The 20,464-nt window shown below is 36.5% G+C and overlaps 1 protein-coding gene and 1 long non-coding RNA gene across 3 annotated transcripts in view; both read left to right on the top strand.

Annotated features, from left to right (window-relative positions):
- LOC149528527 (uncharacterized) overlaps window positions 1–2,805 on the top strand; it is a 109,031-nt gene extending 106,226 nt beyond the window's left edge. For both annotated transcript variants that reach the window (XM_089811926.1, XM_089811927.1), the window contains exons 8-9: window positions 1,758–1,812; window positions 1,915–2,805. The gene's annotated coding sequence lies outside the window, so the exon portion shown is untranslated. The remainder of the gene's footprint in view (window positions 1–1,757; window positions 1,813–1,914) is intronic.
- A 1,554-nt stretch (window positions 2,806–4,359) lies between these two features.
- LOC149528526 (uncharacterized) lies at window positions 4,360–19,526 on the top strand. Its single transcript, XR_016358567.1, has 3 exons — window positions 4,360–4,467; window positions 19,201–19,272; window positions 19,393–19,526. It is a non-coding gene; the product is annotated as an uncharacterized LOC149528526 (long non-coding RNA).
- The last annotated feature ends 938 nt before the right edge of the window (window positions 19,527–20,464 follow it).

Genomic DNA, 20,464 nt, shown 5'->3' with positions numbered 1-20,464 from the left:
GAACCATTGACATCCAACATAGTAATGTATTACATACGCAATAGTAACATTCAAAAATCAAAATGCAAATAGAAATTCAAGTACACATCCCAGCGGCAGCATGGTTGCAGAATGGTGGAGGTGGGGGTGCTTGGGTACTCAAGTACCTGGTGCAGGGACGTCTTGGGGACGGGTACTTCAAGGTTTAGAAGGGGGGTGTGAGTCTCCAGGTTACACTGGTTAAAACACTTGCAAATGAGAACTGTTAAAATGAGTGCAAAGCATGGTAAAAGAAGTTGCAGCTAATAAAATATCTGTTATTACAATTAATGCAAGTTTAATTTTGTTTTGAGTTCTTCGTGTTGGGAAAAATACCTCAACCTTGCATTTACATGGCTTTGCTATTATTAATAAATCTTTATATGAGCACAAATTTTCCTTATTCTTTGTGCGAAGGTTCAATTTGCTTAGAAAAGCATACCGGTGAATTTTTGTTGCAAGATAACGTTTAGTTTGGAAGATACTAAAGGTTTCCGTTTTGGGAAATTGCCAAAAACATGTTGCAATTACATTTTCTAAGGCTTTGGAGGCATTGAAATGGACTGAAAATGTGGCTAAATGGCATCACAATTTAGGATGTTATAGAGTGCATTGCAAGCTTTCCAATGTTTCAAATGGTATGTGAGTCACACATCTGTTTGGAAAGTCATGGCCTGTAGAAGTTGGGTCTTCCAAAATAGGAAATGTAAAAATGTGTGGAACATGTAAATAAGTTGTAAAAGGGAGTTACACGTCGTGTTGTGTGTATTGAGTCTATTGACACACATAGGGCATCTTTGATTGGAGATAAGGTAGGCAATGCTTTTTAAGTGGTTTCTAGCCCATGGTTTTGTAATAACGTTGGTTTCTTATACTATATCTCCTATATATGAGGTGCGTGAGATGGAAGGTATGTGCGAGAGTCATATATCTTTTTAGTTGTGTCTGAATCTTTGGTTGGTGATACTTCTGAGTTTAGCTTTCTCTGCAAGTATGTTGTAATTTGTTATTGAATGCTGAATAATATATTTTGCTGCTTTTGGAGTGGATTTTTCTCTTGAAAGGGGTTTCTTTAGGTAAATCACTGTTTTGTGGTATGCATATCGTTTTCTGTGAATTCAGTAAGTTTCTGGATACAGATAAAGATTTAAGAAAGCTTTTACATTACTCTCTCCTCAGGGTTAGTGTACGAAGTTGTTCTGCTAGTTAACTTCTTACATTTCACATATTTATTTCCATAAAGCATTGTGTGGTCACCTTGTTCACATGGAGCAATTTTCATTCAATTGGTGGTAGGTATAGTAGGGATGATAATAATACCATATTAGAAGGGAGTTGTTTAAACTATGTCTAAAAGTAGTTTGCTATCTCAATTTATTAAAATTTAAAATAGATCCAGGTCTGAGAATTTTTTTTCGTGATGAAATTGATTCATGTTTTCTGGTTGCATTTTCAGTGGCATTATTTTCAATATTTATGGAAATTCATTTAATTAAATCTAAAAATCTGATGATATGACAAAAATTCCATTTGTAATTGGGAGATTTATTTTTTCTTTTTTTTCAAACAAAATGTGATTGGATTTCTTGAAACTTTATCACTTCACTTCATCCACTTTTAGTTTTTGCATCTTCTTGTTTATGTTCCACTTTTGTTGAAATGATTATCATGAAGACTCTATTTTTTAAAGAATAATTTTTGCTGAAATGATATTTAGTTCCATATCTACATTTTTGCAGGATGGGGGTATTATAGCTATTCTTGATGCATCGTCTCAAAGAGATGAACATTCTGGTAATAATGAGTTGTAATTAAAAAATGAGTGATTATTCTTGCTTTTGTTTTTGCATCATTTGGGTTTTAAAAAAAAGTGTGATGGCAGTTTCCTTTTTGCAGGCCACCTATTTTTTACACCCCCTAAACAGAAAGATGCTATTCAAATGCAGAAAAAGCTATGCCATGCAGCAAATGAAAATATGTCAAGACGTAAGATACACAAGAATTGAGGCATACAAGGATACACATTGTAGTGTTTCAGAATACATTTGCTTGTTAACCTGGTGATTTTTCAAGATAACGAAGACCATCACGGTTCAATTCTGTGATTATTTTTAATGCCGATTTCTTTATCTGAATTCTTTTGTAATAGATGCTTAGTTGGGTAAGGTTTCTAAGCATGTTAGAGGTCTATTGTTCAAGCTATATGGTACATTCTTTCAGGTGAAACCCTCCCCCACAAAATATCCTCTAAAAATAAATAGCTCTAGTCACTGAGATGTACTATAAAAACTTGCACTTGTAAGACAACAAGAGGAGTACCAGAAGATGTGCCTGGTGAAAGACCTTGGGAACAAATTTCCTAGGACATTTATTGCCAAAGTTTCAACACCAGCAGCAGCTGCTGGACTAAGGTCGGCCGAGGCCTTTATAAACCAAGGGATTCCTGTAATTAATGCAGTGTGACACTAAATTGACACGAGAAAGAGGCAGCAGGCTGAAGCAACTCCCTAACAGAGAGCAACACAATCTCTCCTCCACAATAAAGATTTTTACATACGCCACTCTCAAAAACCTCAATCAACATTGTAATCTATCACATATGCAATAGCCAGAATTTATGTCTATCATAAAGTTGATCATTCAGTCATTTATGTTGTTGGGCTCATAATGTCCTTTATCAATCATCTTAATCTAGAAGTGAGCTGTAGACAATTTTTTTGTTTCTTTACATGAAAGAAACTTTTACCGACACTGATAATAAATTAGTTAGCTTTTTGCAGTTCTCAAGGTCGGCTCTCAAGCAAATTTATGTTCCATTCTTGAGTGATTTATAATTCTTTTAAGGAAACATATTTCTCGGAGTTATTCTTTGCAGTCTTGCTAGAAACAACAAACTTCCTACAGTTCTGATGTTAGTCCAAACTAATATAATTTGTAAACTATTTTCTACCCTGATTTTGGTTGCTTTAAGTTTCTCTTTTTCTTTTCGAAACTATGACAGACCAAGTGTCAGCAGCCTAGCTTGGAGTGAAACATACAAAAAGCTGACGAGACAAATTTTAAATTCTCGAGTGTTCCTAATATAATGAGGGTGACGCAGTTTAATTATTCACTAGCCTAATAAATAAGTATTATACATCAAGAGATGAGTATTCATCTTGCACCTCAAGTAATTTCAGAGTGCAGCCCCCTATCAGAATATAAATATAAGCAGAATGAATATAAATAATTCATTAAATTTTATACCAAATGTAAGCACAAATCACTAATCTACCCTTAAGTTGGTAGAATATATTGAATATGTAACATGACATTTATATATTGTATATTGAGTGTAGATTTTTTAATAATTCCTCGTTATCCATACTAAGTTTTCATAAGCCTCTTCATGCGATTTCGCTATTAAAAATCTTTTCTGCTCTCTTGATCAACAATTCAACTCTCATTATTCATGTTGAACTCTTGATCGACAATTCAACCCTTATTTTGTTCTCTTATTTCTGGTGATTTTGCTTTGATTGTTACTTATAACACATCGTTCGAGAGTTTCAACTGTCAAAATTGTCCGTTTTGAAAAGAATGCCTCTTTTTGTAGCCAAACTTATATTTAGTTCTATTCCTAATTTCTGTTATTTGTCCAACAATATTGCCGGCTTCTGCATCAAGGCAGTTATTAAAGCATTCTATATTTTTTATTACATTCATTGTGCAATGTTTGTGTTGTGAAAAAGTTTAATATAAATTTTATATTCCTTTATGAGGAGATAGAATGCGAGTTTGAGGCTTGAGCTCCTCTCCTCAGTTCTTCCATTTGCTCACATTTCTTTCCTTTCCTCCATTCCTTGCGATCTATATCCCCTTGTCAAACTTTATTGAAGTTTCTTTTGTGGGCAGTTTTTTTTAATGGGCAGTATTTCTTTATATGAACCAAACGGATATTTGATAGGATGTCCTATGGAGACGAAAGTTGTCCTTTGCTTTTTGCCCCCACATTTATTTTCAAACAGCGCAGGCAGGCAGCGTGGGGAAATGCAGGCAGCGCAAGCAGGTTCCTCAGACGTCTTGGAAGCATAGTGGAGCGCGTGTAGAATTGGAGGTTGTGAACAGAGGGCGTCTGCAGCTCGTGAACAGAGGAGGTATTCACGACGGTAGGGCCAAGCTCGTGAACGACGGACTCTCTGCAGCGGTGAAAGCGAAGGTAGGGCCTGCAGCAGCCAAGGTAGGGCCGACAACAGCGGCAATCAGTGCAGGGGCAAATTTGGTTTGGTCGGCAGTCTTGGCAACCAGTGCGACCAATCATCCAGTGCTAAAGGCTTTGCTATTACTAGTGGGTCCATATTTGCGGGCTTCCAGATGATGATTTTGTTTGCTACGGTGTTCCTCTCTTTCACTGGGCTCCAGTTCGGTTCCATTTGAAAACACTCCAATAGGCAAACATGTAGATCCCAGGTACGCCTTTTCCCTTATTCTTACCTCTTACATTTTAGTCTACACCTGTTCAGGCTTCGTTTATTACTTCCCCTGGCGTTGGTAAATTTACAACGGTAAAACAACATAAAGAATCTATAACAAGGCACCAGTGGGTACGATATGGTCCTCATGGAAGGAACAAACGAGGAAATCATAGAAACATTTGTAGAGAAGATATTTGTACAAGTATCATTGATTGATCAACCAAAGATTGTTGTGGCACAACTAGAACTAGGTGGGTCCACCTTGCAAAACATAGGATCTGACAGTAATAGGGTAGCAGAGAATTTGATAGTTAGGGCACTTGTTACAGCAGAACAACAAACTAATGTGGGAGAAGCTACGAAACACAATGACATCTCTGGTAACAGTGGCTTGGTCCTGACATACGAGAATAGTTTAATGCACAACAACATCATAAAGTGGAATCAAGGGAGCTTCCTCATTCTTCCAGGACCCTTAGTCGGACACGCGAGTTCATTCAATCTTGGAGGGACAAATGGTAATTTACCCACAAACACTTTGAGCTTCTCACAAGCCAGTGGACCACCCACAGGAGGAAACTACACCTATGTGAATGCCAAGCAATATAAACGAATAATTAGGCGGAGAAAGATACGAAAGTTTAAAAATGCAAAAAGAGGGAAGTTAGCAGCTTTACTTCCGAAATCGATTCAACATACCTCAGACAGCGCAAGGGAGGGAGAAATAAATCTGAGGCCGACTGAAATCTCTGAAAAAATTAAGCGGTTTGATAATATCAGAGATATTAACGGTAAAGGGAAGACGAATAATTCTCAAGTGATAGACATAGTGGAAGATGGGCTGCCAAATAATTATAGCCCCACAAGGACACCTATGACGTGGTATCCAGACATCTTTGTGAATGATTTGGTAGCTATGAAGGAAAGGGTGTGGGCACTTGAAGAGAGGAGCCAAATAGAAAGTATCACAATGAAAAGAGTTACTGAGGATAACTGAAAATTGGCAGCGGAGGTCAAGTCACTTAGAGAACAAATTCAAAAATTGCAATTTAATCTGGAAAAGTAGAGTATGAATTAATATTGTTAAAGAAAGTAGGAGAAAAGAGGACAGCAGCAAGTACTATGGGAGAAGGAGAGACTACGAAAGGAGACAAAAATCGGCAAATGAAAAATATACAAGATGCCATGGCCAATATGGAAATAAAAGAGAATCAACTTAGAGAACAAATTGAAGAAGTTAGATCATGGGCTAACATAGTAAAGGGACCAACAAACACTCCTATTGACAACATAGAAAAACAAGTTCGGAGATAGATTAGAGAGAAAAAAGAAAGAAATGAGAAAGCAACAAATATCGTCATCAAAGGGCTACGAGACTATGGAGAACAGGAGAAAACAACGGATTTAGTTAAAGACTTCTTTAAAGACCAATTAGACTGGCATGGAACAACCATACAAGCACAAAGAATCGGAAAATAGATTAGAGGAGGCAAAGACAAACATGTTAGAGTGACAATGAGGAATACAGGAGATAACAACATTTTCAGCAAGAGGAAGTTTCTTAGAGGCACACACATATATCTCCATGATGACCTCACCGTAACTCAGCAAGAAGAAAGGAGGAAGGAATGGGAAAAAGTGAAAACAACAAGAGAAAACGGCAAGTGGGCGTGGCTACAAAATGGCAAAGCTCAAATCAGCGACAAAATCACACGTAATAAATAGGAACTTGGGCCCACCCAGGAACATTTAACTATAGTTAGCTAGAACTATAGAGGTTATCCTCGGAGAAGAGGACTTGGGTTAGGGCCGATAGCTAAAGATAATGACATCATTATGCTTACCGAGACTCATGAGCATGATGGATGTAGGGTTTCAGATTTTGAAGGGTATAAGAAGGTATCATTGTGGAATGAGAAGATAGATAATGGTAAGGGGCATGGAGGCATCACCGTTCTAATAAAATAAACTTGGAGTAGATTTGTAAACTTAGAGAAAGAAGATGTAAACAAGCAGTATATTTGGATAAAAATAATAGAGAATTAGATTTCTACAAGGGTGGTTGTCTGTTACTTCACCCCAAAAGGCTCAAAAATGTATAAAAAGCATAGATTGGATCGAGAAGACCCGTTCGTTGCACTCAAAAAAGACATAGCAGCCTTTAGCTCTTTAGGGGAAATAATGATAATAGGGGATTTCAATGCTAGAACAACAAACAACCAAACTCTCAATCTTAAGGAGAGTTACAATGAAAGCAGAGACCTAGTTTGGCTTGAAGAAGGGACACAAAAATGGGAAAGATCTTCACAGGATAGCATGGGAAAGATTAATCATTTTGGTGTTGAATTACTAGGCTTATGCTGTCCATATAACATGGTCATATGTAATGGTTTGGAAAAGTGGCCTAAATCAGGTTGAATCACATGCAAAAGATACAATGGACAAAGTGTTGTTGATTATGTAATATGCTCACAAGAATATGTTGCAAAGATAATTAACTTTGAGATAGAGGATTGCCCCATGGAGCTAAAATTTGATCATAACCCCATCTTGATAAGGGTGGCCACTCACTTTAAAGATCAACATATTCTCTCAAAACCTTTACAAAAGAGGAAGATGATTCTGATTGGCAAAGTTTTAATGACACAAGAAAACCATGCTACTTTCCAAAACTCTCTTTTGCGGTTGTCTAGGGTTTTGGGAAATTATCTCGAGCTTGATGAACAACATTTCATGGACAAGGATAATCTTGTTCTTACTATCATTAAAGCACTGAAGGAGTGTAAAAGATCTAGGGCCACAAGAGAAGCCAAGAACACTTTTTCGGCCAATCCGTGGTTTGATGAGGAATGTAAAACAACAAAAAGAAATTGGAAAAAGAACATAAATAGAGAAAGTAGAAAGGAGTATAATCAGCTGATTAAAAAGAAGAAAGAAGAGTATGTAAACAAGAGAAGAATCGAGTTGATTAATCTTGGTAAAAATAGCCCTAGAAAGTTTTGGAAAGAGCTTCAGCAGAGAAAAACTCAAATAGAGAACAACATAACAGGAACCAAATGGTTGGAATATGCCAAGACTCTCTATGAGTGTGATCTAGGAGAACGTAGAACCATGGAAATAGAGACTACAGGGGAGTTATTCAGCGAAAATGATATTATTCAAGACATAAGGAGGTTAGCTGCTGGTAAAGTGCAAGATATAGATGGGCTTCAAGATGAATACTTAAAATGGGATGCTGAAACCCTCACACCACACATCACTAAAATTTTCAACAGTGTTAATAGAGAAGGTTTCCCTGTAAAATGGACAACAAGTGTGGTGATCCCACTCCACAAAAGTGGAGATATAAACAATCCTTCTAATTATCGAACCATCATGATCGATCCACTATTTGGCAAGTTATTTGGCAGCTTGGTAGAACAAAAAATCAGCAACTGGGTTGAAACAGAAGACAAACGTGCAAAAGGGAAAGCAGGCTTTAGACTGAAACACTCTACTATAGATCACGGCATCACTCTTAGACACTTGATTGAGAAAGTTTGGGACACTCTCGAGAATGAGGCTTTTTGTTGTTTCGTGGACTTAAAAAAAGCATTTGACACAGTGCCACGTAATAAATTATGGGATAGAATGGAAGAGTTGGAAGTTCCTAAAGAACTTAGGTCAACGATTTATAGATTATATGAGCAGGTCAAAGCTAAAATTAGAACGACAGAAGGGCTATCAAAAGATTTTGACAACAACATTGGGGTTAAGCAAGGGTGTCCTCTATCTCCAACATTATTCGGGCTCTATCTTGACAAGTTAGAAGAGTGGATAAACAAGACCAATGGTGAGGGGGTGCAGCTAGCCCACTCTGTGATAAGATTGCTCTTATATGCAGATGATCTCATAATTCTTGCTAGAACAGCTAAAGGTTTGAAAGAGCACTTGATAGCACTAGATTTTTTTTGTCATGAGGTAGGAATGCAAGTTAATACTAGCAAAACCAAAATTATGATCTTCTCACTGAAGAAGAATAGGGGCATACAAGACGAGTTTTTGTTTGAAAATAGCCCACTTGAGATTGTGGAAGAGTACAAATACTTGGGCATCGATTTTCATAACAAACTCAATTGGGATACTTGCAGATCAAAAAGGATCCAAGGGGGTTGGAAGGCGTTATACTCTTTACAAAACAAGTGCAGGAACACAGAATTATGAGATTGGACGACCATGAAAACTCTTTTTGGTTTGCTGGTCACTCCAGTTATTCTATACGGATGTGAAGTGTGGGGAGGTAGTATGTCCGAACAAAAATGGCGGCAAGTAGAAAGAATTCAAAAACACTTCATCACATGCAATCTTAAAGTCAAGCCCACAGTTTCGTATGAGATCCTTTTGGCGGATGTGGATTCCTTTCCATTAGAAGCCGTTGCTTTGGTCCGGATGATAAGCTATTTAAAGAAAACTCAAGTCTGGAAACACATCGTTGGCCCAAGTTGATCATAGAGGAAAAACTTGTGAGGCGGAAAAGCACATGGATGAAGCAAAATGACAAATGGATGCGAAAATGGGATATCAACATCCAAACTTGCCCGAATAACATTACAGAAATAAAGAAGTTTGTCAATGAAAAATTCTGCAATATTCTGTGGACAAGACACATAGGGCGGAAAAAATCTTATACATTAAAGAATTTAATCCCACTTCTAGTCATGATGAAAAGGCCTATATAAGAGCACCTATTAACTGGAAAGTAAAAATGTTGATGGCACAACTTAGAACTAGTTCACATCAGCTGTGATGTGAAACTGGTCGGTGGCAAGTTCCAAAGGAAGAGTGGGCAGACAGAACATGTTTATTTTGTAATATGGGAATAGTTGAGACAGAGTAGCACTTTGTCAAGGAGTGCCTGGCTTACAATGACATAAGATCTGGTTATACAAAAATACTGCTGAACAATGACTTCAACTATTTATTTGAGGAAGATCAAGTGAAGAGAGCAACGGATTTGATTACCAAACTTCAGAGAAGGAGAGACAAGTTAACCAAAACTTTACAACTCACTAATTCTGCTCCTGAATCGGGAGGGTGATTGCATGGGTCCCATAGACTACTTGAGTCTCTTGGACGTCATTAAAATCTATCATATCATATCATATCATATCTAGTAACTGTATAATGGAACTATTGGTAGTCATTTGGTGGTTATGGTAGTTCAAGAAAAAATAAATTAAATATCTTTTGTTTTAAGTCTCTAAAACACAATTGCAAGAATCGCTAGCCAAGCATATTCAATATTTAGAGGCATGCTTATGCTTGAGCTTGGATTTGAGGTAACACTAATTGCTTCAAATTAATTTTACTTTTCCAATTTTTGATTACGTTCCATACGTTGTTACTTTCATCTATTTATTAAGATAGTCAATATGGTTTATCTTTATGAATCAAATATTTTTACGTCGAATTAATTTTACTTTCCTAATTTTTGATTAGGTTTCATATATTGTTACTTTTATCCATTTATTAAGATAGTGAAATATTTTTCTAGTCTTTATAGTCTAGCTATCTTTTTTGTGAGATAAATGTTTTTTTGTAAGTGATCTTTGGGACATATAGGGTTAAGGGATCACCTCCAACATGGTATTATGGTTTTATATTTGTCATTTCCTCTTTGTTTTATGATAGATCCAATTTTGATTAGGAAAATTGGTTCATCTTGATAAAAACAATTTTGATAGATCCAAAGGTAATGTGTCTTTAATAATACTCACTATAGAAACTTAATATTCATGTTTGTTTAAGGAACTTAATCTACCATGCAAGATATAATCTATCATGATCTGTCTTGGACATCATAAGATGTCCATCACAATAGAAGGCCATAGTCTATTTAAGAATCTTAATCAAACTTGCAAGTTATAATTTATCATGATTTGCTTAGACATCATGAGATGTCCATTATAGTAAAAGGCCATGGTCTGTATAAGGAACTTAATCCATCATGCAAGTTATCATGTATCATGATATGCTTAGACATCATAGTAGAAGATTACGTTATTGAAAGTTAGTTACCTTCCAATAACTTTTACAAATACAATTGATAATCATTTCGAAGTCCTCATTTCCTCATGATGTACATAGGGCCCAAATAGTCATGGAATAACATGAATATATTCGTTAGTACAATAAACAAAATATGTCGAGGCTTTCTCAATAATTACAATTATGTCAAGTTTACCTTGGAAGTGTTCCACCTTTATTTTGCAAGAGGTTAGGCGAGGATGGTAAAGTACATTGAACTCCCTTTTAATCCATTATTTTAGAAATTTTATTTTGAAGTTCTTTTAGAATACAAATTTTTGTGAATCCAAGTTTGGATTACTAACTTTAGCAAAGGAAGTTCGATGTTTAAGTCTGTCAGGACAATTAATTGTAGTGTACCCATAGTTGTCATATCTATGACATTGTATTTTAGAGTAGTCTATTTGTTTCTTGAATGACTGTTTACTATTTAAGTACTTGCCCTTTTCCCTTTTCAAATTAGTGGTGTGAATTTGAATGTCTTCATTTGTGGATCCTAGACTGATTCCGCTAGTTATTAAATTACACTCTTCCTGAATGCGATCAATTTTGAGTAGCTTCGAACAAGCACTTATCCCTTGTCAAAAGTTTTCCAATAGAATAGGGAGTCCATTCAATGTTACCGTGGTCAACTCTTTACTATCATAAATATGACCAAAGGTTGAAAGTTGATTTATGAATTCTTGATATAGGAGCATCCTGGATGTAATAGAAATCTTGTGGGATTTGAGCAAAAGCGCACAACAAATCCACAAAGCCCAAGAAAACCTGTCACAGAGAAGAAAAAGACAAGAAGAGGCAAGGGTTTGATTTGAAAAACTTAGACGAAGAAAATATTATTCTATGGATCTTCATAATAAAAAATACAAAGAGATCAATTCTTATAAAGGAGATCGAAACCCGAAAAGGGTAACCTAAAGCCTAAAAAAGCTAGGTTGCACAATATAATTAATAAAATATTAATTATATGCACCTACATGATAGCTTAAGCAAACTAGAGTAATAGGTAACTTAATTAATTAAATCAAAGTGATTTAATTAATAAGTGCAAACAAATAATTACTCTAACACCTGCCTTTAAGCGAAACTCAGGAGGTAAGCTAACCTAGCACAGCTATGAAAGCAAGAAAATTGGGTCCCGGCAACAAGGCCTGATCAAGTACCCAATCACAAAATCTCTATAAAGAGGAGAAATAGAGAAAATCACATGGGAAAAACCCTACTCTAAAAAGAGATAGCAACGAATGTTCCAGAAGAAGGAACAAAGAGATCATACGAGAATCATTGAAGCATGAAGAATTGCAAAACTCTGTCAAAATGCTGATATGGAGAACCTCCATGGAAATAGAAGGCACGAATCGAGCATGTCTATATGGTAGATGATCCATCTCATCGAAATGCATAGGTAGCCAGCCACTGCAATCGTTTAGTATGTAGGATCAGGTACTAAATACATAGCTCACACCAACGAACCATCGAACCAAGAAAGCATAGAACAACAATATAACCCCCCCTTAATGCAGACGGGGTGAGGTGATGGGCAACTGAAAAGATGGGCCAAAAATCTCCTACAACACATGAACCAAACACATCAAGAGTGAGGTACAAACACCAATAAAGGCACATGTCATCGACACTGCATGAGGCAAAAGAGAAAGAGGGCCTATAAGCAACAAACAACTATCCCCCCCATGGCACTTTATAAAATAGTGCGAGTACAACAAACCACAATGATGAAAAGGATCCCGAAACGTAAGAGTGGCACTTTATCTCAGTGCGTTGCATAAAGATGCTTACAATGAATATAAAAAATGATCAGAAAAAACATAAGGCTGAAACAACAGAAGGTAGAGCCCAAAATGAAGCAACTGAAGCAACAAAATCGATCCCCGGACTTGAAACAAACAGGATATCCACCATAATGCTAAAACACAAAAGACTGAATAGGATGTGCCTAGAACAAAATCTAGAACAACAACCAGCATCACTGGAAAGAGCACCGAAAGAGCTTTTTAGCGATATAAAGAAGTCCAAAAACAGAGATCAGATGCTCAAGATATGCCTCCTAGAGTTGAAAATAAAATATCTGGCTTTGACTTCCAAACAAGCAACCAAATTGTATCAAAACCCAAAAACACCTGTACCATCATCTCCGTCTCGGAACCAACTTTTCGATGCATTTTTCAGATCGAAAAAATACGTTCGTATGCTCAAGTTACGGAAGAAAACCCGACAGGGCCTTTGAAGATGCATGAAAAAATTATTTTTTTAAATAAAAAAATAATTAAAAAACAAAAAAAGGCGCCATCCCTGCGCCACCGGTGGAGTGGCGGCCGGGGTGGCGAGAGGGAGGAGCGCTGCTGCCGCGGTGGAGGAGGAGCGCAGAAGAGCAGCTGAGCCTCAGGCGGTCGGCGGAGGTGGAGCCATAGCGGCCACAAAGCCGCTGGCTATCTGCGGGACTGTTGGCAGTAACCGCCTATGGTTTACTGTAGCCGCTAGCAGTTTCGGTGACCGCCAGCGGTTTTCTAATCGCTGTGGGCAAAAACCGCATTTTTTTTTCAATTTTTTTTGCGATTTTTTAAATTTCGCAACACCTTGGATTGCATGCAGAGGCTGTATGACCTTGTATGGCAAATTTTTTTGCCTCCTAGATCAACGTTGTCCAAATCAGACAAATTTTATATCAAAACAGGGGTTTTGATGCCTTCTGAATCCAACCGTGAGGTCTGTTTGGCCTCAAATTGCTCTGAAAATAAGTGACCCCCCTATTTTCTCAAAAAAAATTGAAAAACACCAGATCTGATCTGCCAAACCCTTGTTCTCCCTTTTTCTTGAAACACTGAACAAGCTACAACAGATCTGGCTCTAATACCATGTAGGATTTGAGCAAAAGCGCACAACAAATCCATGAAGCCCAAGAAAACCTGCATGCAGAAAACCTGTCACGGAGAAGAAAAAGACAAGAAGAGGTAAGGGTTTGATCTAAAAAACTCAGATGAAGAAAATATTATTCTACGGATCTTCATAATAAAAAATACAAAGAGATCAATCCTTATAAAGGAAATCGAAACTCGAAAAGGGTAACCTAAAGCCTAAAAAAGCTAGGTTGCACAATATAATTAATAAAATATTAATTATATGCACCTACAAGATAGCTTAAGCAAACTAGAGTAATAGGTAACTTAATTAATTAAATCAAAGTGATTTAATTAATAAGTGCAAAAAAATAATTACTCTAACAAAACATTTCCTTTTTGTTTCTTGAATAAGGGTTGTCTTAGTGCAGAGTTATCTGTGAAGGCTTGCTTAGCAAATCAGTCATATGAGCTCAAAATGTCTTAATTTCAGAAGTGGATGTTTATCTTGGATATATCAACATTCCAGTTGAGGCTCTGTGCCATATCATATGTATTCATGGATTTATTGCGGAATTTTGGTGTACAATTTTGGTATAAAAACTCTAGGCTCATCGTTAAAGACCTTAGAGGCCGCATATGGGCTCCGAAATGAGATCGACTAGAGCTTGCACAATTTAGGCCCTGTAGATCAGAATTTGGGGATTTCAAAAAGTGGTTATATAAGCTAATTAGAGCAATGGTTTGAAAGTTATGACCTTCTGAAAATGAGCCGACCAAAAATTTCCAAAAATAAGTGTCAAAGGTGTATCAGGCCGACTCTATATGTAATTTTAAAGTTAGTCGGTCTTGAGGGTTAGGGTTTGATGTGTAAAAACTTCCCAAGCAATGTACAAATGCTTATTGAAGGAATGCCCACACATTTTCTAGGACAACTCTGGGTGATAGTTCATAGCTATGTGTTGCAAATTATTGTAAGGAAGGTGCCCATGTGGGTTTGCATATTGTATTTCAAAATTCTGCAATTTTGCATTTGCGACAATAATAAAAAGCCCATATTTCATTCTTGCAAATTGTTGTTGTTTCTTTGTTTCTATTATGTGTTTGTGGTATTAAGGGGAGCACCCTTCATCAAGTGGTATCAGAGTAGGAGTTCCAGAGTGTGTAAATAGATTTCTAACTGAGAGATAGGTACACCAGGACCATGGTTTGGGATGAGCATATAGACAAATTGTCAGTTGTGGGGCAGTTCTCACTAGGGTTTCAACGGAAGCACAATAATGCCTCCACGAGTGTGGTGGAAGAGTTGTAGGTGTTATACCTAAGGGTTTTAGAGCCCTCTAGAGATGAATGCAAGCATTGGAAGGATGAATGCACAAAGGAATAAATCTTGCCATAAGAGATGAAATTGAGGATGAGGACGAAGAAGAAGAAAAAGCTGAAGTAGAGGCAATAAGGTCATATAAGGTAATCTCCAAGCTTGGAAAAAGATCTAAGTTTGAGGTTCCCAATTTTCGGGAAAGCTTATCCCAAAGGAGTTGATTGATTGGATCAGTGAGTTGGATGAATACTTTGAGTATGAAGATATTGGGGATCCTGATAGGGAAAAGTTTGCGAAGGCGAAATTGAAGGGACATGCGAAGATCTAGTGGAAGGAGATTCAATTGGAGAATAATAGAAGGAGGAAGGAAAAAACAACCAGATGGGATCGAATGATAGCTAAATTGAATTGACAATTCATTCCTGTGGATTATGAGCTTGACCTACTAAAGAAAATGCAAGGGTTGAAGCAAGCGAGAAGATCTGTTAAAGACTATACTGAAGAATTCGAATGACCAGTATTGAGGAGGCATAACAGGTTGTTCTAAGAGTTGAGGAGAATTCAAGCACAAGGTTTGATAAGAAAAATAGTGGTAGAGGTCGTGGTGGAAGATCTGGCAAATAGTCTTATGGAGGTTGAAATGATGATCAGAACAACAAGGATGAGGCTAACGATAACAGTCAAAACCAAAGAACCAAAGGGGAAACAATTCCAATTATTTCTATGATTAAAACAATAGAGATCAGGGAGAAAGAGACAAAGGAAAGGGATCTGGAAGAGGATGGTTCCATGGAAAATGCTTTCACTGAAGAGAAGAAGGGCATAGAGCATTTGAATGTTCTCAAAACTAAGGAAAGATAGATCAAAGAACAGAAGGCCAGGTCAGAGTTGTGCATGTTGATGAAGATCCCAAATCATCCCATTCTAAAGATTCTAAAAGAGAAGTCCTAATTAATTGAAGAGTTGTTGAGTGGTGAGAATGACCATGATCAAAGGAGGAGTTTGTTTTGTACCAGGTGCAAATGTGAAGATAAGTGCTATGATGTGATCATTGATGGTGGAAGTACTAAAAATCTCGTATTAGAAAAGATGGTCACAAAGTTGAATCTCAAGAGATAGAAACACTTGCATCCATACCGTATTGCTTAGGTGCAAGATGACCACAAGGTCATGATCAATGAGCAGTGCCTTGTGAAATTCAAGATTGAAGGCTACCACGATGAGGTGATTTGTGATATCATACCTGTGGACATTTGTCATATGTTGCTGGGTAGGCCATGCCAGTTTGACATGCATGCTGTACATGATGGGCGAACATATACCTACACTCTGACAAAGGATGGAGGGAACCATAAGTTGAAGCTGTTGAAGCAGAAAGAACAAAAGGTATGTAATGGTGTCAGAATATGTCTTGTTGATGGAAAGGAGTTTCCCCAAGGTATGAAACATGAGCACATGTGTTTTGCTGTAATCACAAAAGATGGTAAAGAAGAAGTAAAGTAGGTACCTATAAAAGTTGCAAATTTGTTGGGAGAGTTTCTTGATGTTGTGTCAGATAATGCACCTGATGGATTACCCCTAGTGAGAAAGATCAATCACTAGATGGATTTGATCTTAGGAGCTAGTTTTCCAAACAAGAAAGGACACAGAATGACACCAAAAAAAAGTGAGGAGCGGAACAAACAAGTGCATGAGTTATTGCAGAAGGGGTTTATTTGGGAGAGCTTGAGTCCATATATTGTACCAACAATATTAGCACCAAAGAAGAATGGAGAATGGAGGATGTTTACAGATTCTCAAGCTATCAACAAGATCACAGTCAAGTATAGATTTTCGTTACCAAGGATGGGTGATCTTATGGACTGTTTGAGTGGAACTATGTATTTCACAAAGATTAATGGGTAAAAGCACAAATCTGTGTCACCATTTTGGATATCCGGAGGGGTTACAACCGAAACAGTTACGGCTGGAAGGGTTTCAGCCATAACCCCTTCGGCTGTACAGACGTGGTGCTTTCGCGCGCCTATGTGGCTGTTGGGGTTTTGATTGGGACCCTTTCGGCCGAAACAGTTTCGACCGTAAGCCCCCCAAAATTATAAAAAATAAAAATCGCTTGTCGACGGTCATTTACATACTGTTCCGATTTTGGGAGTGGTTTAGAGTGTTTTGGCCGTAACTGGTAAGTGGTTTTTTTTGTTTTTTGTTTTAGTTATTACATGTTAGCATTAGTTAAATTAATTGTCTTTTAAGTGTTTTAGTAATTAATTATATTTTAAGTATTTTATTAATTAAATTAATTATATTTAAAATGTTTTAGTAGTTGATTATTTAGAATATATATATATATTTTAATATAGTTAGATCAATATGTTAGATTTAAAGAACTATAGATTATTTTTTAATTAAATATCTATTTAATCATAAATGTAGATTTTACATCAAACATAGAAAATTCAAGTTGAGACCTAGATAACAAAAGTAATTACATTTGAGAAAACATTAGCATAGTACACACCTATATAGATAACTAACATGTAACTTGAAACATTAGGTATCTAACTAAACTATAATATGCTCTAGTTGTTCAAACTTGAAAACTTAAAATTTAACCAATTTCAAACTTAAAAAACTTGGAAACTATAATAACATGCATGAACATGAAACTTTGAAAACTTGTTAAGACCTCAAGATAGCTAAAAATTAGTTACATTTTAGAAAACATTAACATAGTAAACTTATGTACTATTTAATAACATGTGCATATTTTTTGTTCACATACATGAGCTAGATACATCAAGTTTCAATATATAAATTTAAAATGTGTGTTAAACTAAAATGATCTATATTTTTTGGTTACATTCAACTTTTTAAATACATGTTAAAAATAAAATTTAACTTTCAATTTTATATGTACTTACATATATATCTTAACTCTACATTTATAGATAGAGATCTTTGCATATATCATTATGGCATCTGGTAGTGCACCTACATCCTCAGGGATGGCTAGTGTTTAGGGAGGGGGTCGTAGTGCTGAATCAGGCACAACATGTAGACCGATATCATCTATTTAGAGATACAGTTGCTAGGTTATCTCGTGCTATAGAGTATCTGGATTTTACACTTTTCGCTTCTACCACTCTCCCTAATAGGGAGAAGATTATTTCTATGAGAGAGGAGTTATGCCATATGATTGAGACAATAAAGACGTACAACCCATTTGATGATATCAATATTGATACTTTTTACTCTTCCCTTTCTCATAGTGTCACGGGCACTGTGAAGTATACACAGATTGATGGAGAGGTCTCCACTGCTATGGTGAAGAGTATGTTTCCATTTTATACAAATAGGCCTAGGGTTAGAGGTTTTTTGGCTATGAAGTGTACAGATCAGCTTGTTGCACCATTTATATATCCTCGGTGGTTAGCTCCGCATCACAAGTGGCCACAAAAGGATGAGTTTCCTCTTTATTTTTGCAAACAATTGTTTGCAGGATTTCATTTACATCATGATGTTGATTATACAGATTTTCTAGGTCATCTTGGATAGGGCCTCAGTAGATTGTTAGAGAGATTTAGACCTGCAAACACCCCTACGCCCATTAATAAATGGGCAATGGTGTGTCCAAATCTTTTGGTCATGCCAAGAGCTCCATAGATGGCTGCTGCAGGTATGACTGTTCCCAATGATACAGTCAGGACTTGGATATATTCTAGCATTGCCATAGTTGCTACGCAGTTACATGAGATGTCTTTAGATCAATGTGGTAGATATATGTTACGATCTCATGGTACCATTTTGACAGCTACATCCTCTAGCACAAGAGTTGATGATGTGTATGAGATAGTAGATATACCATCTCCACTAGAGGTTTCTACTATATCAGATGTGGATGCATTGCATCGTATGGCATCCTATTTAGTTTTGATCTTCTTGGTTCATATTAGGCATTATCGATAGTCACGGGGATTTCTCTTTGAGACATTGGTGGGCAAATCAGCCATATTCTCTCATGCACAACATGATCACATCCCTCACATAGACAAGAGGATATCCTTGCACATTCTACAACACCTGCTCCTACAGAGGGCCCTACAACACCTATCCCACACCTACTCAGGATCCTATAGCACCTACTCCTTCACAGGGCCCTACAACACCCACCCCCCACCTCCTACAACACCCTCCCATACTTAGGCCCCTACAGTACGACATGGTCTATTTACCACTATGATTTCAGATGAGATCATCGACCTGGACCAAGCTACTCTATCACTACATGATTAAGATATCAGTTAGATTGGTAGAGCATTACATGATGCTACGGTAAATATAAATTTATATGTTTAAATTTATTTGTTGCTATAATTTACACAAGTATACTTGTTTAGCGTACTTGAGCTTTTATACATGTACTTTAAAGAGACATACATATATTCAAGTGATCTAATTTAACTTGTGTACATACATGTGTGTTCTATAGGGTCTTAGTGATAGTATGTTGCATTTTGGAGATCTTCAGACTCCAACAAATCCTGCACAACATGAGTCATGGGTATGTTATGTATTTTTTATTATATATTTTCAGATAGATATATATGTGCATATGATATAATACATGCACGTATACATATAATTTTATAATTAAATTACAAATTTCTTTCATTTGACACAGGGTTCAGACCCAGATCGTAGAGCCTTTCGGGGTCATGGATCAGGAGGGGGATGTGGTTGATCTTATTTTACATGTCTATTCCATTGATGTTGGGACATTATGTGTGTGTGTGTGTGTGTGTGTGCGCGCGCGTGTGTGTGTGAGTGATTCAGATACTTTGATATGGAGATGTATGTTATTTCAGATACATGTGTTATTTCAGATACTTTTATATGGATACATGTTATTTCAGATACTTTTATATGGATACATGTTATTTCAGATACATTTGATACATGGTATTTTAGAGACATTTGACATGGTATTTTGGAAACATTTTATATGGTATTTTGGATACATTTTACATGGGTGTGCATTATTTCATAGATGTGTTATTTTGTAGATGTACATAGTATGTTCATGTTGAATGTATGTATGTTTTCAATATTCATATTTTTATTTCATAGATCATGTGTTATTTTGTACATGTGTTACATTGACATTTAATCAATGAATTTAATACATGATTTAAGAACATAAAGAGTACTAGTAAAGAATATATGATGTGAACTACAACATTTAATCACTAAATTTAATACATATATAAGAACACAAAGAATACATAGGAACATAAAGAATGTACTATGCTATATAATCAATTTTAAGAGTGCATTTAATCAATAAAGGGGTTGTCCTAATAGGATGTCTTAAGGGGAGGTCCTAAGGGGAAGTCTTAAGGGGAGGTCATAAAGGGAACTCCTAGAATGGGATGTCTTCAGAGGTTGTCTTAAGGGGAAGTCTTAAGGGGAGGTCCTAAGGGGAAGTCCTAATGGGATGTATGAACATATATATACATGAAACCATACACAAAATATAAATAACAATACATGTTCATCACTAAATTTAATACATATAAGAACACAAAGAATACATGTGCGAACATAAAGAATATAATACATGCTATAGAATCAATTTTAAGAGTGCATTTAACCAACAAAGGGGTTATCCTAATAGGATGTCTTAAGGGGTTGTCTTAAGGGGAGGTCCTAAGGGGAAGTCTTAAGGGGAGGTCGTAAGGGGAACTCCTAGAATG

This window comes from Cupressus sempervirens, chromosome 11 (assembly GCF_028749045.1).
Source record: "Cupressus sempervirens isolate cs-2001-9-10 chromosome 11, ASM2874904v1, whole genome shotgun sequence".
NCBI classification, from domain to species: domain Eukaryota; kingdom Viridiplantae; phylum Streptophyta; class Pinopsida; order Cupressales; family Cupressaceae; genus Cupressus; species Cupressus sempervirens.
The sequence above is the reverse complement of the archived record's forward strand: the minus strand, read 5'-3'. Positions and strand labels throughout refer to the sequence as shown.